This window comes from Salvelinus namaycush, unplaced genomic scaffold, assembly GCF_016432855.1.
Source record: "Salvelinus namaycush isolate Seneca unplaced genomic scaffold, SaNama_1.0 Scaffold99, whole genome shotgun sequence".
Taxonomy (NCBI): Eukaryota; Metazoa; Chordata; class Actinopteri; order Salmoniformes; family Salmonidae; genus Salvelinus; species Salvelinus namaycush.
Window position 1 is genome coordinate 235,128 of NW_024061741.1, and position 8,688 is coordinate 243,815.

Sequence of the window (8,688 nt, forward strand, 5' to 3'; positions counted from 1 at the left end):
TGCGCCAAATTTTCCAATTTGGATTACAAATAGATTTTTTGGCATATATACATTTCTGTAATGATTTGCCCTCTAGTGGTGAAATTACGGTAATACACATTACAATCACAGTAATACACACTATAAACACAGTAATACACAAACACAGTAATAAACATTTTTAAACACGGTAATATACATTATGAACACAATAGTACACATTAGAAACCAGGTAATACACATTAACAGGCAAAATACATTGCTCTGTTCTGTTATTTTCCGGTTTTTGGTTCTGTTCCCTGAACCGGTTAAAACCCCTAATATAATATACTGTTGCTAAAACTAGCTAGACATTACATACAGTTGAAGTCGGAAGTTTACATACACCTTAGCCAAATATATTTAAACTCAGTTTTTCACAATTCCTGACATTTAATCTTCGTAAAAATTCCCTGTCTTAGGTCAGTTAGGATCACCACATTATTTTAAGAATGTGAAATGTCAGAATAATAGTAGAGAGAATGATTTATTTCCGCTTTATTTCTTTCATCACATTCCCAGTGGGTCAGAAGTTTGCATACACTCAATTAGTATTTGGTAGCATTGCCTTTAAATGGTTTAATTTGGGTCAAATGTTCCGGGTAGCCTTCCACAAGCTACCCACAATAAGTTGGGTGAATTTTGGCCCATTCCTCCTGACAGAGCTGGTGGAACTGAGTAGGGTTGTAGGTCTCCTTGCTCGCGCACGCTTTTTCAGTTCTGCCCACAATTTTTCTATAGGTTTGAGGTCAGGGCTCTGTGATGGCCAATCCAATACCTTGACTTTGTTGTGCTTAAGCCATTTTGCCACAACTTTGGAAGTATGCTTGGGGTCATTGTCCATTTGAAATACCCATTTGCGACCAAGCTTTAACTTCCTGACTGATGTCTTGAGATGTTGCTTCAATATATCCACATAATTTTTTCATTTTTTTTCTCCCTCATGATGCCATCTATTTTGTGAAGTGCACCAGTCCCTCCTGCAGCAAAGCACCTCCACGACATGATGCTGCCACCCCCGTGCTTCACAATTGGGATGGTGTTCTTCGCCTTGCAAGCATCCCCCTTTCTCCTCCAAACATAACGATGGTAATTATGGCCAAACAGTTCTATTTCTGTTTCATCAGACCAGAGGACATTTCTCCAAAAAGTACGATCTTTGTCCCCATGTGCAGTTGCAAACCATAGTCTGGCTTTTTTATGGCGGTTTTGGAGCAGTGGCTTCTTCCTTGCTGAGCGGCCTTTCAGGTTATGTCGATAGGGGACTCGTTTTACTGTGGATATAGATACTTTGTACCTGTTTCCTCCAGAATCTTCACAAGGTCATTTCCTGTTGTTCTGGGTTTGATTTGCACTTTTCACACCAAAGTACGTTCATCTCTAGGAGACAGAACGCGTCTCCTTCCTGAGCGGTATGACGGCTGCGTGGTCCCATGGTGTTTATACTTGCGTACTATTGTTTGTACAGATGAACGTGGTACCTTCAGGCGTTTGGAAATTGCCGAATGAACCAGACTTGTGGAGGTCTACACTTTTTTTCTGAGGTCTTGGCTGATTTCTTTTGATTTTCCCATGATGTCAAGCAAAGAGGCACTGAGTTTGAAGGTAGGCATTGAAATACATCCACAGGTATACCTCCAATTGAATCAAATGATGTCAGTTAGCCTATCAGAAGCTTCTAAAGCCATGACATCATTTTCTGGAATTTTGCAAGCTGTTTAAAGGCACAGTCAACTCGGTGTATGTAAACTTCTGAACCTCTGGAATTGTGATACAGTGAATTATAAGTGAAATAATCTGTCTACAAACAACTGTTGGAAAAATTACTTGTGTCATGCACAAAGTAGATGTCCTAACCGACATGCAAAAACTATAGTTTGTTAACAAGAAATTTGTGGAGTGGTTGAAAAACTAGTTTTAATTACTCCAGCCTAAGTGTATGTAAACTTTCGACTTTAATTATGAAAATGTATAAATACCATTCCACCCATGAGGGCACTACGGGGCGATTTGGTAATTTGACTGCAGGAAAGGCTACACACAATGGGCACCCTCCACGCTGACTACATTGCAGATGAATGCCAGATCTCAGAACGCCTGGATTGATGTTTAGGATAGTTCACCCAAATTGCAAAATGACACAGGTTTCCATACCCAGTAAGCAGTCTATGGACAAGGTATGACAGCAATGTATGCTTGGGTTTAGTTTCCCTGGCACTGTTTCCAAATGCTAACGTTTTAGCATTTGTGACACAACGTCATGGGACCGATATTAGCATTTTTCACACATTTCCAAATAATTTGAAAGTATCAAAAATGTATTGTGATGCTCAACAAAGTCCCTTATCGCTGAATTGAACATGATGCGTGAAAAATGCTAATGTCTGTGTCATGACAAGAATGGGATTTGTGCCACAAATGCTAAAACGTTTGCATTTGGAAACGATGCCAGCCAATGTTTCCTTTTGGCACTGAGCAAATTTCAGGTCTGCTGAGTGCAAACTTGAACATGATGAAAATTCAGTGCAACTTCCAGCGCACGTTTACTGTGAACAGGCTGTACCCGCTTTAAGTTACAGTTTTACTGTGAACAGGCTGTACCCGCTTTAAGTTACAGTTTTACTGTGAACAGGCTGTACCCGCTTTAAGTTACAGTTTTACTGTGAACAGGCTGTACCCGCTTTAAGTTACAGTTTTACTGTGAACAGGCTGTACCCGCTTTAAGTTACAGTTTTACTGTGAACAGGCTGTACCCGCTTTAAGTTACAGTTTTAACAGTGGCCAAGTAGACTACTGTGGCTATTGGATCATAATGTTGGCCTACCAGAGTGGCCTACCATCAAAAAACAATGGAGAAGATGCATCCCATAACATTTTAACATGGAAATAGCTGTTCTATCATTCAGCTTACAGTAGCAGCCAGTCAGAGGTGTTCAATGTATGACTACATTCCATGAGACGTTTGAAAAAAACATGCAGGGCTTGACATTAACCTGGATGTGACTGAAAATGGGCACCCCCTCTAGCACCAGGGTCAGCGCACTCTCAAATGTTGTTTTTTGCCATCATTGTAAGCCTGCCACACACACAATATACGATACATTTATTAAACACAAGAATGAGTGTGAGTTTTTGTCACAACCCGGCTCGTGGGAAGTGACAAAGAGATCTTATAGGACAAGGGCACAAATAATAATATAGCAATAATCAATCATTTTGCTCTTTATTTAACCATCTTACATACAAAACCTTATTGTTAATTGAAAATTGTGAATAACTCACCACAGGTTATTGAGAAGGGTGTGCTTGAAAGGATGCACATAACTCTGCAATGTTGGGTTGTATTGGAGAGAGTCTCAGTCTTAAATCATTTTCCACCCACAGTCTGTTCCTGTATTTAGTTTTCATGCTAGTGAGGGCCGAGAATCCACTCTCACAGGTACGTGGTTGCAAAGGGCATCAGTGTCTTAACAGCCGTTTTGCCAAGGCAGGATACTCTGAGCGCAGCCCTATCCAGATATCTGGCAGTGGCTTCTGATTAAATTAAATTTTCACATAACCGCTTGCTACAATTTCGATGAGGCTCTCTTGTTCAGATATCGGTAAGTGGACTGGAGGCAGGGCATGAAAGGGATAACGAATCCAGTTATTTGTGTCATCCGTTTCGGGAAAGTACCTGCGTAATTGCGCACTCAACTCATTCAGGTGCTTCGCTATATCACATTTGACATTGTCTGTAAGCTTGCGTTCATTTGCACACAAAAAATCATACAATGATGGAATGACCTGTGTGTTGTCCTTGTTAATGCAGACAGAGAAGAGCTCCAACTTCTTAATCATAGCCTCAATTTTGTCCCGCACATTAAATATAGTTGCGGAGAGTCCCTGTAATCCTAGATTCAGATCATTCATGCGAGAAAAAACATCACCCAGATAGGCCAGTCGTGTGAGAAACTCGTCATTATGCAGACAAGGTCAGACAAGTAAAAATAATGGTCAGTAAAGAAAAAGCTTGTCTCTCAATTTTTAAAAAAACGTGTCGATACTTTGCCCCTTGATAACCAGCGCACCTCTGTATGTTGTAAAAGCGTAACATGGTCGCTGCCCATACCATTGCATAATGCAGAAAATACAAGAGAGTTCAGGGGCCTTGCTTTCACAAAGTTAACCATTTTCACTGTAGTGTCCAAAACATCTTTCAAGCTGTCAGACATTCCCTTTGGCAGCAAGAGCCTCTCGGTGGATGCTGCGGTGTACCCAAGTGGCGTCGGGAGCAACTGCATACACACACGTTACCACTCCACTATGTCTCGCTGTCATGGCTTTTGCGCCATCAGTACAGATACCAACACGAGCAACCTGCTCTACAGGATCGGTGTCCCCCCCGCAGGACGGTTGAGCTAACGTGCGCTAATGTGATTAGTAACAAACAAAAAATCCCAGGACATACATATCTGATATGGGCAGCACTGTCCAATTTACAGAAGCTATTACAGTGAAATAATACCATGCTATAGTTTGAGGAGAATGCATAGGTATGAACTTGAAAATGTATTAATAAACCAATTAGGCACATTTGGGCAGACTTGATACAACATTTTGAACAGAAATGCAATGGTTCATTGGGTCAGTCTAAAACTGTGCACATACACTGCTGCCATATAGTGGCCAAAATCTAAATTGCGCCTGGGCTTTAATAATACATTATGTCCTTTCTCTTGCATTTCAAAGATGATGGTACAGAAAAATAAAAAAACAAAAAAATAAAAAATACGTTTTTTTCTTTGTATTATCTTTGACCAGATCTAATGTGTTATATTTTCCTACATTAATTTAACACTTCCACAAACTTCAAAGTGTTTCCATTCAAATGCTATTCCGAATATGCATATCCTTGCTTCAGGTCCTGAGCTACAGGCAGTTAGATTTGGGTATGTCATTTTAGCCGAAAATTTAACAAAGGGCGTACGTTTGGCTACATATGAACTGTTGACATTGTTTTGCTTTTTTGCTGAACACTAGACGGTTCAATTTTATTTTTGGCAGTGAAACGAGGCTACTCAGGCGAGAAAAATGCCAAATGTATAGCCCCGTTGGAAAATATAAATGGACTGTTAGAAAATGTGAAGATTTAAAATAATAATAATAATAATAATGATTCATTATTTTTGTTGTTGATGTGAATCATGTTTTTATTTGGCGCACCCCCGACGACATTGTGCATACCCCTTGTGGGAATACCTGATCTAGTGGATTGGACTGTCACTTGTCCTGACTCTTCAAAATGCTTGGCTAGGAAGAGTCCCCTGCTCCCCCAGAGACACTTGTGTTCCAACAGCTGCAGCTGAAGGGAGGTTGTGGGATTCCCAGTTTTATTTATGTTCTCTGTTATGGACTTGACTGTGTCTTCCTACAATCTATATCATATATGGTCATATCCTCTGGTGCACGGCTCAAATGGAAGCAGCTCTGCTGATGAAGCAATAAAGCAATGCCAAATTAACTTAGATATATTGCTGTGGAAGCTGGGATTATTTCTGACACAACCATTTCTGAACATGTCCATATTGGGCTAGTACATTATCTGTTTCCCTTGTACATTATCTGTGGCTTTGGTAACTCTGCTATGGACTGTATGGGATCAAATTGGAGTTTCAATAACAGTTCAGAAGATGTGGTTTGATACCATCTCTATGACGGAGGGTCATAGAGCAATCCTAAACGACCTCAGGCTGCATGTATTTCTGACACCCAGTTTTGGAACATGGCCATGGTTGGAGGTCACTGACAGGGAGTAATAATTTGGACTACAAAGTGTTTATCCTTGTAAATATTACATTTATCCCTTCATTAACTTCACACTGTATCCTGAAAAGTGAAGACATCATACCTATACTGTAGACCACAGAGAGATCTGATACAGGCCAGCACATAATTTTGACCTTATTAGTCAACCATAAGGTCCTCACATTGCTGACACCATAATAGATTTACAGCGAGATATGTGACCTGGAAAATAAAACCTTAATTAGCCATTCTTGGTTGTCATGTGGATCCATGACACAGCTTGACCCCACCTCTCATATCCAGATTTAGATTTTTACTGGCTGACATATGAATGGATTGAATCATGTAAAGAAAATGCTGACGTGAGCCAAAGCGCTGGGGTGTCTCAGATCAAATTCTTGTCTGTGATGATAAAACTACTTTGTGAGCACAGACTGAGTTGTTTAAAGCACCTTTAAAATGTATTGGATCAAGAGTTGTTATCGTCCCAAGGCAATGCCAAAATACGTCAAATATGTACAATGCATTTTATAATGATAGTTTCCTCAACTGCTTAATAACGTCTGGCAGTTAATAACAGTATATCAGGGGCCTTCAACTCCTGTTCTAGACAGCCCATCCTCATGGTGTGCAGGCTTTTATTCCACCCAGTACTAACACAGCAGGTTCAGCTGAATCAAATGATCAGAATCTTAAATTGAGCCCTTAATTACTTGAAATCAGATTCAGTATGTTAGGCTGCGTTTTGACAATCATTGGTATTTTGACCAATCAGATCAGGTGGTCAAAATACCAGTGAGGGAATTCTATTAATGTCCAGTGCATGCCCCGGGTCAAAGGGGTTAGTGTCTATTGCATTCGTTTTGGAACCAGGCTGCCCCCAGGGCGTGAGCTAGGTTCCCCATTTTGTCCGAAGGCGAAGTTGTCTCAAAACAAAAGTGAATTAAATAAGAACGTGGAGTGATGAGTACAATTCCGTGTTTTCACATACAAACGTGATTACTTTTGATAAAAAGGCTTTATCTGCCTTCCCAATGAAAACTAGTTTGAAAATTCAAACATATCTTATGGAAAAGAGATGTTGTATGTTTCTGAACTATGAATCACGTTGCCTTGTTGACAACATGACCGTGGGGTGCAGATTACTTTTAGACATGGGGCAGAGATTTTTTGTTGTTGCTATTTTAAGCTAATTTCCTTAAATTCTACCCATTTTGCCTTAGGATGGAGAGAATTTTTTACCTTTATTTAATTCGGCAAGTCAGTTAAGAACAAATTTTTATTTACAATGACAGCCTACTAGGGAACAGTGGGTTAACTGGCTTGTTCAGGGGCAGAACGACTGAGTTTTACCTTGTCAGCTCAGGGATTCGATCCAGCAACCTTTCGGTTACTGGTCCAACGCTCTTTCCACTAGGATACCAGTTCTACACATTTTGCCATGGGGCAGATATTTGTTTTGCTCTTTTAAGCTAATTTCTTGCAATTCTACACATTTTGCAATGACTTATGCCATGTTAATGATATCTGAGTGAGATTGATTAAGAAAATCAATGGGGTCCCCCCTGGAGTTCAGGGGTCCTCGGCACATGCCGGGTCGGTATTCGGCCATGATTACTGCAAGTTTAGATAGAAAAAGGGTGGTCAAAATACCAGTGACTAACTTACCAATCTAAAAATTGTTAGCTGACATGGCTAATTGAGTGATTGTCAGTGACTGACATAACAAGAGAAAAACTGCACAACCACATTTATAACTTGCACCTTACTACACTATTGTAACTCTTAACAGTAAGTTGAGACCCCGACCTAATCCCCATAGCAACCCCTGGGGCCCGCTTAGCGACCGCATATATCACTTATGTTTGGAGCCGGCCCTGCAGGTGTACATATTACATTTTTGCATATTAAAATAACTTAATGTGAATGTTCTCTCAACATACAAACACGTCAAGTAAATATCTTGTCTAATAACAGTGGCATCTGTGCCAGAATTTGGCGGTGTTGGCAGATATATCAAACAATAAACCTTGGCTGTCGTGAAGACGAGAGCACAGTCCAAGAAATGAAAAGGCTTTGATGGGGTCCTTCCAGATGGTCACCCTGCTCAACTAGTGTATCCAGCAGCTCCCCTTTATGGGGCTTCTTGTACTGATGTGCTGGGTGGACACTGAACCTGAACAAACAGGGTGTATTCAGTGAGGTGAAATGTTCTGAACATTGCTGATAGAAACGTATTGAATAAAGCTGACATTATTCCCTATTCTACCTGACAGACAGTCATATCTGTTCTTAACAATACATTTCTATCTGAACGTTCTGTAAGGTTTCACCCTATTGAACATTAATTTAGCTGCACCGTATTAGACACAAATATCTTAAAGGACTAATTGAATGTGAATGTTTGAAAGCAGAAGAGATGTGATCAACATTGAAGAATGTGAAATAACTGACTTCAAAAAATAACTTGCTCAATTACTTAAAAATAATTTCTCTCGACAAGTTGCTAGAGCTGTCTTTTAGAAGGATATAAACACTGTAATGTAACGGATTCATATAAATGTATTGTAAATGTAAAGAAATGACTTTATTGTAACTATTCATTTTATATCAGTTTTATTGAAGCCAGCTCAGCTGCTAAGCGGTTAACTTCAGAGTGTAATTCAAGTTTGAGGCAGCTATATCACTGTCAGCAATATGAGTGGATAAGATTATTGAAATACTGTACTGGTCATAAGAAGATTTAACCAACTGAAATGTGAGACAAATAGAACAAGCCTACAGCATCTTCAATATATCAAACTGTAGATAAAAACAACACATTCAATTTATAGGTTTTATGAACTGAAATTGAAATGTTTCTTTTTAATAGATCATACTGTA